Below are 15709 nucleotides of genomic sequence, written 5' to 3'. Positions count from 1 at the left end.
TTGTAAGCTGAAGTGATAGCACAGTGTTTGTTGCCATGGTTTCAAAAAGGAGACAGGGATTTGTGATTCTGGTAAGGGATGTGTTTCTTTAGCTTTTTTATTTTTCATTTTATTTTTTACATTTGAATTTCTAATATATAATGCTTATGTTACCCAAATAAGCTCCTCAATGCTGACTATGCAGCACTGGAGAGAACAAAGAGCCATATTTCTGCTATCGAGGCTCTGGAAAATACTTTAATTCAATCTCTCAATTATGACACAGAAGGGGAAGAGAGCAGAGCTTTTAATTCCAAACGTAGTTTGTTCCAACACCGAAAAACTACAACTTTGAAGTTCTTGAACAAGACCTTTCCCTCATATCCCAACAAACTCCAAACTACAGCTGGCCACCATCTCCAACCCAAGACTGGAAACCACAAATCAAAGAATCTTAAGAATAGGAACTAAGTCTAAGTCCAAACCTCACTATTTAGTATAGTATTTTGCACACAACTGGTGCTTAATGAGAAGGTGTTATGTTGTGATATCACAAGGGCCAGAGAAGAAAATTCTAGAATTCCCTTTCCTTGAAATGTAAATGGCACCCTCATTATTTTCCTTCCCTCTAATACTAAATGTGGAATTAATCTAAATAATATACTGCCCATATCTTTTGTGCCCATTCCAAATAAAGCGCATCACTTGGTTCTTTTAACTTATGGAAGGGAGTTATTCACCATCTCAGGATAAGAAGTAGAAAAGTCAGATGGGTAACAAGCAGGGCCTATCAGGTACTTCCTATGGGTCATTCCCTGGAGACACAAAGAAAGGCCAAAAACAGTGCCTGCCCTCAAAGTGATCACGTTCCAGCCAGAGAAACATCATGCAAATAATTATGTCCAAGCAAGAAACAGGCAGTGTAAAGATATAAAGATAGAAGGTAATCTTAGATATAAGATACTAGCCAGGAAACAAGAGAGATCAGGAAAGAGCTCCTGGATGAGATACCATTTAAGCTGATTTCTGAAGGAAGCCAGAAGTGAAGAAGGAGAGCACTGCAGAGCAAAGGAATGGAGGCGGTAACTTGGTGTGTCATGTGTTAGAAATACTAAGAGATGATCGGCATTATTACTTTAGAGTATGGGCAAGAGAGGCAAGAGTACAAGAAGGCTGGAAAGGTAAAAAATAAGTGTCGTAAAGAGCTTTAAATGTCAAGAGGAGGATGTGATCTTTTATCTCAGAGGTAACAGGGAGCCACTAGAATTTATGGAGCAGAAAGGTGATGTGGTCAGAACTTCACTTTAGGAATATCCCTTGACTGCCGAGGGGAAAATGAAATGGGAAGACCGATTAGAGCGCTATTATGAGAAAAGAACAGTGTTTTTCTCTCACTTCTTTCATTTAAAGCCTTCTCCTTCCAGCATCATTTTTTTCCTCTGCAAACTACAAAATTGGTCAATAAACCTACTCGGGCCCCAGTCGATCCAAATCCAACTTGATATTGAAGATGATTTGTGAGGATGTAATTTTTACTTGAACCTGAGACAAAAGAAAATCTACTACCACGTGCATCTCCTCTTTCTTCATGTATTTATGTATTTATCCAATACCCAAAATTTGCTTTGGTAGCTGGGCAAGTATATGCTGCATGGGCACTATTCCTAATTGTAGCTTTGGAGATCTGCCTGGTGCTTCTACGAGCTGGTGGGACATTTCCCCCCAAAACAGAGCACTGTTGCTTTCCTACAATTCAGTCCCTGACACTTCCCCCTTTCCATCATCAGCATATCACATTCCCCATCCTTTGGAACATATGGTCTGGAACTATTCAATAGCTGCAATATGATGATTCTGGGCTGCTGAGCACAACTGATTGGCACATTAAACTGCTGGGAGACTCTTATCTGGGGCAGACAGAATTCTTTCCAATGTAGTCCTAAGGGGCCCTCAGTAATGAAAAAGAGTAATTCGAAGTCTTTTCTACCTGTCTGTTGCCAGGCAGCTCTAAATGGAGTTCCAATAGTTTTCCTTTTCCCATAACCCATATTAAAGCAAATCAAGTGTAAGCCAGTAGAAGTTGGAGAGCTTCACTAGAGACCCCGCCGTTATCAATTTAAGGAGAGGTATTTCAAAGCTCATTCATCCTTAGATTTAACACTGGAAAGCAATTTGATGAATACAAAAAAAGTTAATATATTTTTCCAAACTGTTATCAGCAAACTAACTTGTCCATTGAAAAGAGGTATACATTAACATGGTTTCCATTTTAAAATGTTCTTTTCATCTTTTATTCACCTGAAATGTATGCTTGAACCATAAAAAAGAATTCAGTTTTGTGCTCCTCTACCCTACTTCAAGCTAAACACACAAAAGAATCATTTCTGATCCAAGTTAAAGAATCACAGTTGAGAAATTCTGATTACGGGACATTGGGTTCATACTCAAGAAGTCGTATAAGGCATTGCAACATGTACCACCAGAAAAGGAAGGGGATTGGTCATCCACTGAGTTTCCCACTGACTGTGTTTCTTCGCATTAGGTTTTCCTGATCCCTCTAGCTCTGCCAAAATTAACTTCCTCTCTTTTATCTATATTGAATGAGCCCAGTGAGGGAGTGAGAACATTGCACTGGGAGTCAGGAAACAGGCTCCTTCCCGGCTTCACAGAACCTTGGGAAAGAGGTCCCTTCTCTAGACCTCAATTTTCTTTTCTACAAACTATAAATTTGAGATTCTTTTCAGAAGTGATATCCTATGGTTCCGTGACCCACTGTTTATTTAGAGGCTCTTTTAGAAAAACAAAGAATTAATCCAAGAGCTTTCCATTTTCAGGTATTCCTTAGGATTTCACACATAACTCTATGTTGGCAGACAAGAGAGCCAAAAAATAGTTTTGTTAAGATGGAAAAGGGCAGCCCTAAGTTTTACATCCTGAAAACTTATCCCACTGTCAAAACAATGATCTCTTAAAGGACTCACTGGGCCTCTCTTTAGCTCTGCTTTTCTAGTTTACAGGCTCACCTTAGCACGCAAGGTTCAAATTAATAAGTCCTCTTTGAATTAAGTCTTTGTGTTTTCCACATGTGGGAAGGCCCATGGAGACAAAGCTGCGACATTTCAAACCCTTGCTTGGTAGTCTTCTGGCTGACCAAACACCCAAAGTGGACAGACTGTGAATTCAAAGGAAGAAAGTTCAAATGAAACTGGAAGACCGGAGTCTCATTTCAAGATCAGGAATTAAAGCCCACGTTCATCTTTTTTTCTATTACCAAGCTGTCATTCAAATGCAACTTTCCGGATTGTGGTAGGAAAAAGCTTTATACAATGCATAGCTGTTTGCACTTTCTGGGGCTTGGCAATTAACTTTTCCCAAATAGTGACTTCTCAGGAAAAGCAATCATTTCCACCTCCCGTGGTTGCGCAAAAAGCAGATGGACTATGATTTATTTTGCACCCTAACAGTAATCTGGTTAGTAAGGCTGGTTTGATTATTATATTAAAATGTCTCATTCTGAGATCCTAAAATCAGAGTTGGGAAATATTTTAAATGACCCACTGTGGTACAATGGCATGTGACCAGGTCTCTGCGATAACCCTCCTCTACGCTAACGTACAGGACCTTGAACATGTCACTCTACTGCTGGTCCCTAGTTTCCTCAGTTGCACGATAAATTGTCAGGCTGACAAGCAAACAAACCTATATTAGCTTCTGCCATGTACCAGACACAGTACGAAGCCCTAGAGTTAAGAAGGGAGGACAATTAGGTCCTGCTCTCAGGGAGCTCCCAGTCTAACAAAGGAGATAATATAAAAACAACTATGTATAAATAAGCTAAGGGAAGGAGAAATTAAAGATAATCTCAGGGGGAGGCATTAGCTCTAAGAGAGGTTGGGAAAAACTTCTTGCAGAAGGTGGGATTTTCAGAGATACCTGAAATAAGCCGAGCAGCAGAGGTGAGGAAGGAGAAAATATTAAGGGAGTTGGACTAGATGTCTCTTGAGGTCCCTTCCTGGTCCATTTCCAGGGTCATCTGGATTCAACTGTCTGGTTGAAAAGGACTAGATATCTCTGAGGAGGGAACAGAGGCCCCCAGAGGAAAAGGGACTGAGTGCGGGCCTCAAATGATATAAGTAGTAAACAGTAGAAGAGGATTGGGAAAAAAGTCTTTGGCCTGGAAACCCCAGCAGGGGTACAAAGATGATAACAATAGCTCTGCTTTCTCTAGTTCTTTAAGGTGTGCAAAGCAGCTTCCATATGTTGGATTGAGCCATGGAGCAAGAGGATGTTATCTCCATTCTACAGAGGAGGACCCTGGGGCTCAAAGGAAAAGTGACCTCCCTAGGATGATGCAGCCAGTAAGTAGCTTGGCAAGGAAAGAGCTCAGTTTTTCCTGACTCCAAGGTTGTCATTTTCTCTTTAATGTCAGACTGCTTCTTGAGACAAAATGACAGGCTCTGCTTTAGAATCCAAAAGAGTAGGCCATGCAGACAAAGAAGCCATAAAGCAGAGATGAGTCAGAGCTGGAATGGGCATGGAGCAGTCACCCCCACCGAGCTCAGTGCCTGTCTCAGAGTCAACTTCCCCCCGAACCATGGCCTATTCTTGGTCTCCATGTCTCCAAACTCCCCAAATGCCATGACTTCTGGAGCCAGTCTACTTCAACCTCTAGGTACAAAAGTGTTCAGATTTTAGACACACCATCTCTAATCCCATGAACTAGATTTGCCCTAGGTGCTAAAATGACTAGTTATGACCAGACAGGAACTAAATTCAGATCCAGACAAAAAGATCAAGCACAGCCCCCCCCCAACAAAAACCTTGAAAAGAGAGAATGATTTCAGTTTGGGGATAAGGAGAAACTGCGTCTGGGAGGAGGAAGCCCCTGTGTTTACCATGGAATAAAGAGAAGAATTTCACCAGAAGCAAGGAAGGCAGCACAGATTGTCTCTGCACAAATACCCAGAGGCAGGAAAAGGCAAAACAAAGTCGGGAACTGCTGGTTTGGTTGCCCCACAGAGGCAAGAAGTACGACAGGAGTATAATCATCAGATTGTGGATGAAGCTAGATATCAGTGATCATCTGGGCCCAGTCCACTACATTATAGAGGAAGATGTCAGGCTCAGAGAGGAAGGTACTTGTCACCTAAAGCTGCAGACTCCAGATGCTCTCCCTGCTTTTCTTACTGTGAACCAAAATATAACTCCCTACAAAAGGCCTAAGAAAACATGGAGAGCCTGAACAGTGATGGCAATGCTTGTCCTAACACTGTCCTTGGTGATGAGGCAGTGACCACTGAAGGGACGAGTGAAACCGCCTTCCATTTCATGCTCCTTCTGCCAAGACAGCAGACATGATCCAACACTCATATTCTCAAATGGCTCCACCCTAGTTTTTTCCATCTTAACCATTCGTTATTCTGCTTTCAATATAGAAGGATAAACCCTCTGCAGGTTCCAAGCAAAAATCACTGATGAAGCATACAATAAGTGTGCTAAGAGACAAATAAAGAGAGCTATGAGAGAGATTCAACTATCCATGAGCTTTTAATCTCTTGGAAGAAATCATCTATAACTATGATATAAGGGAAAATGGAAGCGCTGAATAAAATCTTGACAATGAAATTCAATGTGATGATAAATCTGATGAGGGAAGGATCCATTTCACTTGTGCATAAGGAAAGGTGTAATCAGGAAAAAGATTCAAAAGGAAAGGGGCATCCGAGTTGGGGCTGGACGAAAAAGAAACATTTCAACAGGTGTAAAATAGGATATTCCAAGTATGAAGTATAGAGTGAGCAAAATCATGGAGACAGGAGAAAAAGGGAAAAATACAGAACTGAAGAGAAGCACTGTCTGAGTGGAATGTAGCATAAGAGAATGGGTAATGATACAGAGGGAAAAGTAGGTTAGAGTGGGACTAAGAAGGGTGCTGAATGTCAGGATCACAAATGTACCACTTATTTGGTCACTAAAGTGGAACCGGTACAAGAGCGAAGGGATGGAAAAAAAGTCATTCCTTTTGCAGCATGGAAAGTTCCCTTTGCAGAAGGGAAAAGAAGAAGGAAAAAATTATTAAATCGCTATTCTGTGTCTGGTATTATGGTACTTTACAAACATATTCTCATCTGATTCTCACAACAATCCTAGGGAGCAGGAGCTATTACTGTCTCTGTAATGTCCTGATTAGCTTTCTGGAGGTTTCGGGACCAGCCTTGGTTTCAGCAGAATAATAACCACGAGAATAGTCAGGAATAGAGCGCAAAGTCTTTATCATCTCCTTCACAGTCTGTCACCCTTGCCTAGGCCCCGGCCAGCTCTCTGGAGGTCTTCCGGAAGGGGTCTTGGTTTCAGTAAAGGAAGGCAAGAAGCAGGAGAGCCACCAGGATGGTCTCTATCTTGAAGTGGGTCTTCCCTCCCAGATCTCTAAGTACATCATCTCAAGTGTCAATCTTGTAGAACTAGACTAAGTACTAGAGAATCATTATCTTAATTCTACTGAATTAACACCTTATTTTAGGATTAAATCATTCAGACTGAACTAGAGAACTCAAGTGCTAAACTAGATAACCATTAATCAATCCTACTGAGCATTAAGTATATTTCTGCAAAGTTCTTGCCTTTTTTATTTGACAGTTGTGAAAAGTGAGGCAGACAGAGTTATGAGGAAGTAGCCTGGCACCTAGTCAAGGTCTAAGGCCATATTTGAAAATGAATCCTCCTGACTCTAGACCCAATATTGTCTACTCAGGCACCATTAGGATTAGACTTAAGAAAAACAGGAAACTATCAAAGTGGTTTAGGCAAGAGGTAATGAAGGTTCTGCACTGGGATGGTTTCAGGGGAATTGAAAAAGGGAAAGAGAGATAATGACCCAGGAGAATGGAGAGGATTTGGCAAATGACTGGATATGCAATGGAAGGAGCATGGTTTCTCTCTGATAATTCCTAAAGCCAAGAATCATGTGAACGGTCAGTAAATGTCAAGTAAATCTATGAAGGGAACTGGAGGAGCTTCCCCAAGAGAAATATGGATCCTATTCAGTCTGTGTACAGCTCAGCAGAGCTTCATAAGAATGCGAGGACAACCCCATGTCATACGGTTCTAAGTACCATCTCTCAGCTCCCTTCCAGTTCCAAGCCCAGTCATTGATGCTGCATATCGAGGACCTGGCAGAACCCAAAGAACTATTGCCCGCGGCAAATCAAAGCCCAAGTTTTACATTCTGGGCCTCTGAGCAAAGCTACTGCAGTCATCTTTCTAAACGCCCTCACTGCTACATCCGCCCGAATAAGGGCAAGGAGAAGGGTGGATGCAGTAAGCCAGGATGGACAAAGAACAGGCCTGAGCACCAGGACACACAAGATGGGCCTCCAGCTGGAATCAGGAAGAATCAGTTTCACAACCTTCCTGTGCCAAGTACTACTTTAGTGACAGCGAGCAAGTCATATAACATCTCTTAGCCAAGAAAGGAGTTCAAGGTAACTTCTGAGATCCTTTCTGTCTCTTAACATATAATCCTATGAGGAAAGGGTTATACCTCTAGCTCTGTCACCAATTAGTTGTGATACTTTGAGCAAGTGCCTTAATGTCTCTGTGCCTCAGTTTCTTCCTATGCAAAAATTATGTGTATATACACACATGTATACATATATAAAACCTCCATCCATCTTCCCTGAGACTGCTAGTATCTGTTAAATCAACTCTTTGGGAGAGGAGGGGAGAGGCATTGGCTTTCAGTGACTTGCCCGGGTTCATACTGCTCATAAATGTTAAGTGTCTGAAGCTGGATTTGAACTCAGGTCCTCCTCACTTTAGATCTGATGCTCTATGCACCACAGTGCCACATAGGCACCCGATGTTATACTCATCCTTCCTCAGCTGTAATATGCTGCTCAGTGAAAGCAGCAAAGAAGGCTTGAGGAAGCTAACTAGATCCCATTTACGGTGCATACAGATGACATCACGGCTCTTTTCTAACCGGACTTCTGCTTGGAAAATTTGTCCCTCATCCACTGATCCCTCAGTAGATAAATCACTGTAGCTTTCTGGACAAGTATTGACTTGAATACAGTGAATTACAAGGTAATCTGACATATATCCATACTAGAAATGATTCAAATATTCATTTTAAATATTGCACAGGTGATAGAAAATTATCTGATGGAAAACTGCTCTCAGGGAAGATGGACATGGGTTATCTTGTGGCTAAAAAACAAAATAAAACAAAACAAAACAAAAAAGCAGATTATGAGTTCGGCATTGTCTGATTAGGCAGGTACACAGATAATAACCCCCAAGTTTCAAAGGCTAATATAGTAAGTCCTCTCAGAATTGGAAGAATATTAGCTCCCTTCAGATACCCACACATGTGGTGGATTCATGGAAGCTTGGTCCCACAAAAGCAATTTCCAAGGGCAGCCTGTCCCCGGCAGGTTTGTTCCCTTGCTCATCCCCACCCCCTAAACTACAGCAACTACTTCCTAATAGTCCGTGGTTTTCTTTTTCTTGGACCACCTCTTGGGGAAGTTTACCAAACTCTACTTCAAGGTGTTTCTTTCCCCTTCAGCAGCTCAGAAACCTAAATATGACTTAGGGCATTCTTCTTGCTGCAAGATTTAGCCCAAGTTAGCCTGGCCACTCTGTTGCACTAGGTACTTGCCCTGGGTACAAAAATTATTATTTATTATCAATTTGGGTTCCACTATGTCTTTTTCTCTTTTTGAGAAAGCAAGTATGGTTTTTCATAACAATTGAAAAGTTGGAGCATGGGCCCGTTTCCCGCTCCCCCCCCCCCATGGAAGTTTAATGTTTTTGATTTTGCTCCATTGATCACACGTCTGAATAGAGCCACTGTATTTATTAGGAACAGTGAGTCTAAATTATGTAACTAGGAGACTCATATTTGTTTCTGCGAAATTTCAATACTCTTGCTCTGTAATTGAAAATGCAAACAAGAAACAAGATAAACCAAGTTAAGCACAATAATCCATCAGTGACCCACAGAATCCATGGCGTGATCAAGATCTGTGGTAGAAATGCACTGTATATTATATATACTTACAATGCGCGGGGCTTGCCAAATTACGATGCTGCTTTCTCCAATTCTAAATTAAATCTGGATCATCCACCTGCAAAGAAACATTACCAACTTAGTAATAAAATTATAGGTGAAACATCTGATAAACATGCAGGATTTGAAAAAAAAAAAAACTACATCCAAGGACTCCAAAAGTTCTTTGTGTTTTGTACCTGCTCCCACTCATAGAATTAACTTAACTGGTGGTTAATCAATCTGAATGCAAATAGCAAAAAAAAAAAAAAACTACAGCAAGTTACCCCATCCCTAACATAGTTTCAAGCAGAGGTAATCTTGGACCAAATTGTAAAGTCAGGAAACAGAAGAGCATTGCACTTAAAATCAGGGAACCAAATGTTGGTACTGGTTTGGCCCCTGATTGGCTGTGTGAGCTTAGGATTCACTCTCTACCGCTTATTCTCAGTTTTCTCACAGATAAAATGAAAGGGATAGACTAGCCAAGCTCTAGAGCTTCCAGATCAGAGATTCAAGAGCTTCTAGATCAGAGTTTCAAGGCTTCTAGAGTTTTGGTTTGCTCTTGATGGATGCTTCTTTCCTTTCTATTCCTCTGATTCTTTTCACCACCACACCACAGGTTAGGGCTCTTAACTGCAGGTGATCCCTAGTGATATTGGGGATGATTGCCTAGAAACTAAAAAGTGGGTCCCTGGATTCCTAGGGTAGCTTTTATATTCTTCAGGGTTCTAAGACTTCACCCCTGTGAATTTAGTTAGCATATTTCAGAACTGGACATTGGTTACAACTTTAAAATTGGTGGGTTTCTACAACTGATGCCCCTTCAAAGCCTTAAGGCATCAGAAACCAAACCATACTTTACATTAGTCCCTATCAACAGTTACCAACTGCAAGATCAAGAGAATGAATGCCAAATCCAGGAGATTTTCAGTTAGCCTTTCAAATTCAAAGCAATCCTTTAACTCCTTCCAAAGTAGATAATGCACTCTCCAAAGGCTTAAACTGTCTTCCATTTGCTTCATATAAAATCACCCAGTGTATGTCTATGGACATCAATCCTCTCATTGGGTCTTACTTCCCAAAGGCACTGAAGTATCACCAAATGGATTCTTAACCAGGGAATCTTCTTTCACTTTCCACAGAATCATAAGCTCTCAGAGAAACCACAGGCCTTCTAGTCCAATCAAAATCTACAAAAAAAAACTGTTTCTGTAATATCCCCACAAGTACTGCCAAACCCTGCTAGAAAACCTCTAATTAGAAGACCTCACTTCAAATTAAGCTGAACTCTGACTCTGTAACTTCTACCTTTTGTTCCCAGTTATACTTTCTGAAGTGGTTTCTTTAATTTACTCTGTTTTTTAAATTGTATTTTATTTTTTTCAAATACACACCAAGATAGTTTTCAGCTTTGCCTAGCTTTGTAGCTGAAATTTTTCTCCCTCCCTCCTTCCCTCCTTCTCTCACCCCAAGAGGGCAACAAGTCCAACAGAGATTAAACATTTGCAATTCTTCTAAACATATTTCCACATTGATCACGCTGCACAAGAAAAATCATATCAAAAAGGGGAAAAAAACATAACAAAGAAAAAAAAACCAAGCAAACAACAAGAAAAAAGGTGAAAATCCTATGCTTTGATCCCCATTTACTCTCCATAATTCTTTCTCTGGGTGTGGATGGCTCTCTCCAGCAAAAGGCTATTGGAATTGCCTTGAATCACCTCACTGTTGAGAAGAGCCAAGTCTAACACATAATCTTGTTACTGTGCACTATGTTCTCCTTTAGCATCAGTTCATGTAAGTCTCTACGGGCTCTTTTGCTTATCATTTTTTATGGAAAAATAATATTCCATTACACTCATATACTACAACTTATTCAGCATTCTCCCATTGATGGGCGTCCACTCAGTTTCCAGTTTCTTGACACTACAAAAAGGTCTGCCACAAACATTTTTGCACATGTGGGTCTTTTTCCCTCCTTTCGGTTCTCTTTGAGATATAGATTCTGGGGCCAAGTATTAGTCCTTCTTCACACGGCAACTGGTAAAATGCTTGAAGACAGTTTTCTTTTCACATCCCATCACTCTTATCCCCTAAGTCTGCTCTCCTTCAGGCTAAACATCCACAGTTCCTGCAATCAAACTTCTTATGTGATGTTGATTCTCACCAATCTGGTTGTTCTCTTCAGTTTACATTGCCTTTCAAAAAATATAACATGAACACAATACGACAAGATGGAGTCTGACCAGGATAGAGTATCAACACAATTGTTATAACCAGCAATCTGTATGAGGGGCTTCTCTTAATCTTAGACAGCATTCACTTTTTGGATGGCCCCTCATCACTTACCTGACACACACTGAAATTCCATTAGAACCCTCAGATTTTTTTTTTCTAAATAAACTACTATCTAATGATAGCTATAACAGCTAGCATTTATGTGGTGGTTTAAGGTTTGAAAGGCTCTTTGTGGTTATTACCTCATTTTATCCTCTAAGGAACAATGAAAGGTAGGTACTATTAGTATTACCCTCATTTTATAGATTAGGAAACTGAGGCATACAAAAGCTAGGTGACTTATCCAGGGTAACACACTAGTAAGATTCTGAGGCTTGATCTGAACCGCCATAGTTCTCCCATTCTATATTTTCTAGGATTTTTTTTTACTCCACTTTAAAACTTTACATTTGTTCCAATTAAAGTTCATCTATATGGATAGGACCCTTTAAAATCTATAACACTAACATGTTAGTTAACTGCCCAAGCTACAGCTCAACTACACATTTGACTAGCATGATGATGCATTCATTCATTTAAGTCAAACATCAAAATGTTAAATATCACAAGGACAGACTTGGGGCATACCACACTAGAGATATCTGTTTAAAGAAGTTAATGAGCCACTAACATCAAGATATCATCTCATGATTTTTTATAAACGTACCCACTTCTTTTATTTTAATTTTTTATATGTAAAAACAATTTTCAACATTCATTTCTGTATTATTTTGAGCCCTCCCTTCCTTACCTTCCCCTTCCCAAAGACAGCATGTAATCTGATACAGGTTAAATATGTGCAATTTTCTTAAACATATTTCCATAGTAGTCATGTTGGGAAAGAAAAAATCAGAATTAAACAGAAAACTACATGAAATAAAAACAACAAAAAATAAAAACATTTTTATCCACATTCAGTCTCCACAGTTCTTGCTCTGGATGTGGATGGCATCTTCCATCCAAGTCTACTGGAAATATCTTGTATCACTGTATAGCTGGGCTAAGAGCCAAGTCCATTACAGTTGATCATTACGTAATCTTGCTGTGAATATCTACAGTGTTTTCCTGGTTCTGCTCATTTCACTCAGCATCAGTTCATGTAAGTCTCTCCAGGTTTTTCTGACATCAATCTGCTCATCATTTCTTAGAGAACAATAGTATTCCATTACATCCATGTCACAACTTATTCAACTATTCCCCAACTGCTGAGCATCCACATAATCTCCACTTCCTTGCTGCTATAAACACTTTTGCACATGTGGGTTCTTTTCTCTCTTTTATGATCTTCCTGGAATACAGACACAGTAATGGCATTGCTGACAATGATGTTTCGACTAGATCAGGTATGACCACCTAAGTCCATATCTCTTTAGTTTAGTTTCCTTCTAGTTGTCTATCCACATGTATAAATTAAGAGAAGTAGATAATGGGCTGATAGTTCTCAGGAGGTGCTCCACTATACTATAAACAAATACCCAAAGAAGACAGGGGATTTCACCCTAGTTTCAGTGAAGTGAACCAAGAGCTCCCTCACTATCCTATTCCTGGGAGTCACTCAATACCATTCCCCTTCTCTCTTTTCTTTGACCCTTCCTGGATGACATTTCTCCTCTTGATGGCACCTAAGGCTCCAAAACATCATTCCCTGGAGCACAAGCAGATGTTCCCTCCTGAGAGTCCAGTTACCCCTCTAGAGAAAAAGCCACATATGTATTATAAAGATTTAAGTATTAAGTGTTTTTTCTTCCCTTCTTTCAGCGCCCCATTATTCTGCCCCACCTCTCAACCTCCTGACAGATTCCCTCCTGCCCCCACCCCCTCCTTCTACATTGTTCTTCAGTTGCTTCCATGAAATACTTTTTAAAAAATAGATAGGGATAGGACAGAGAGCTGTGATGTCTTTGGCATTAAAAAAACTGTCTCTTGTCAAGGCAATTTTGAATTTTCTCTTAAAGGATTGCCAAAGGCACTGAGACTTTAAGCATCTTTCCCAGAGTCACCCAGTCAGTATGTGTCACAGCAGGGGACTTGAACCCAGTCTCTTGATTGCTAAGCCCATCATTCATTCCACTACAAATCACTGTTCTTCAAAGCCATGCTCTTCTATTTTTGTCTTAATTTCCCTAAAAAACCGAGCAGCCCTATTTTAGCTGATATTCTTAAAATTCGTCCTTAGTGAGATTCTTTTCCTCTAGCTGCAAAGTTGTGCTAAAGTGAACAACAGTTGTTTTCTTTCCAATTGTTTCCGTAGAAATTTCTCTTATTACATAACATTAACTTAACAATCAGCTATTTATTCGAATCTGTTTTTCATCTTTGACCTCTTTCCTTCTAGATGAAGATAAACTGTGAAATCCCTTCTTTTATTATGACCAAACACTAAAATCCTTGGGCTGCTTCTCTGTGATTTATGTGTGACTATAAGCATAAGTCATGAGAGACAATAAAGTCTAGCCACTTAAAACAATGACTCATAGGCTGCCATACTGTACGTATGCAGGATTTATAAAGAGAATTCCACTCTTTTGACACCTTGTTCAAAACCCATAAATGAATGTTAGATAATACTCAGCAGGGACAAAATAGACTAAAAAGTATCTGCTATTTGAGAGATGTGCTCCCTGCCCAGGGTCTCAAGCAATTTTATTAAAGCAGTCAATTAAATCAGCGGTAAAATTATAGAATTCAGTGATGGCAGGAGACTTAAGGAGAAAACAAAAACTAATTGCCACACCCCTCTGCTCAGAAGCCATATTTGTACAGACTCTGGCCATTCCGATCTTTTTTATAACTTCTCTGGTCCTTCCACTAACAAGTAGCTATTAGCAACTTGCCCGTGTGCCAGGCTATGGGCCACGTGCTGGGGAAACAAAAAACCCCAAAGCATTCCCTGCCCTCAAGGGTGAGCACTATGTGTGTGTGTGTGTGTGTGTGTGAGAGAGAGAGAGAGAGAGAGAGAGAGAGAGAGAGAGAGAGAGAGAGAGAGAGAGAGAGAGAGAGAGAGGAGAGGGAGAGGGAGAGGGAGAGGGAGAGGGAGAGGGAGAGGGAGAGGGAGAGGGAGAGGGAGAGGGAGAGGGAGAGGGAGAGGGAGAGGGAGAGGGAGAGGGAGAGGGAGAGGGAGAGGGAGAGGGAGAGGGAGAGGGAGAGGGAGAGGGAGAGGGAGAGGGAGAGGGAGAGGGAGAGGGAGAGGGAGAGGGAGAGGGAGACCTAAAAGGGGCAGATGGAAGTACTGTCAGGGGGCAGACACTGAAGGTAGGAAAGGTGACCCAGAAAGGGCTCCTGCAGAAGGTAGGATTTGTGATGAAACTGGAAGAAAGCCAGCAAAGTTTGACTAGGTAGAGTTGAGGGGTGTACAGGAAAGGAGAACAGTCAGTGCTGAGGCATAGAGACAGGGGATAGATCAGGATGTGGAGGGCTGAATATCCCAAACCCAGAACTTGACTTTTGATCCTGGAGATAAGAGAGATAGCTTAAGGGAGAGGGAAATGATGTGGTCAGAGATGTTCTTTAGGAAAATGATTTTGGCAGATGAGTGAATGATGCATTTGAGTGAACTAGGGTGGTAGCTGTTCAAGTGAAGAAAAGGGGATATGTCCCTGAGATGTTGTAAAGGTAAAAACAAGAATTAGCAACACAACGAATAGATGGGGCGGGTGAGTTTGGAAAGTGAAGGGTGATACTAAGATTGTGAGCCTGAGTGGTTGGAAGATCAGTATTGTCCTTGAAACTAATAGGGAAATCTGGGAGGTGGGGGGTGGGGGGATGAAGAAACCCCTGGAGGGTAAAGCCAATGAGTTCAGTTGTGGATGAGTGGAGTTTGGGATGCCTATAGGACATTCACTTCAAGATGTCTAACAGACAGCTGATGCAGTGAGAAAGGTGGGAAAGAAGGCCTGGTAATCATTCGGACAGATAGAACTAAACTCAGAGTAGCTGAAGAGATCACCCAGAGAATTTAACAAAGGGAGAAAAAAGGAAAGGACTCAGGGCAGAGCCTCAAGGCTCAAAAACTCAACTTCTCTTTGAAGTTTTTTTACTTTGAGTTTCAAGGATCTTTACTTTGGCTAACTATTGTTAAGGGGTGGGGGCAGGATATGAGAAGAAATGGGCAAAAGTACAAACACAGCAGGGGTTCTTAACCTGGGGTTTGTCAACTTTTTGCACACAAAGTGATAACTGTGTTTTAATATAAATTGGTTTCCTTTGTGCTTCTCCAGAATTTGATTTTATTCATCTAAAAACATTTTCTCCAGAGGTTTTATCAGACTGTCAAAAGAGTCCCAAATATACAACAGTTGAAGCGCATGAGCCTGAAGGCCACCAACAGAGGTGGGCTGAGCCATCCACATCTTTGGTTCCTCCTATAAATTTTGCATGGAATTTAAATACTCTTTGATT

General features: G+C 40.8%; 1 protein-coding gene across 5 annotated transcripts in view; it reads right to left on the bottom strand.

The window, feature by feature from the left end:
- The window catches only part of TENM1 (teneurin transmembrane protein 1), a 3105198-nt gene that overhangs the window by 2017288 nt on the left and 1072201 nt on the right, over window positions 1-15709 (bottom strand). For all 5 annotated transcript variants that reach the window (XM_074277949.1, XM_074277947.1, XM_074277946.1 and 2 more), the window contains exon 8: window positions 9044-9110. The gene's annotated coding sequence lies outside the window, so the exon portion shown is untranslated. The remainder of the gene's footprint in view (window positions 1-9043; window positions 9111-15709) is intronic.

Source organism: Sminthopsis crassicaudata, chromosome X (assembly GCF_048593235.1).
Source record: "Sminthopsis crassicaudata isolate SCR6 chromosome X, ASM4859323v1, whole genome shotgun sequence".
Lineage (NCBI taxonomy): Eukaryota > Metazoa > Chordata > Mammalia > Dasyuromorphia > Dasyuridae > Sminthopsis > Sminthopsis crassicaudata.
The sequence above is the reverse complement of the archived record's forward strand: the minus strand, read 5'-3'. Positions and strand labels throughout refer to the sequence as shown.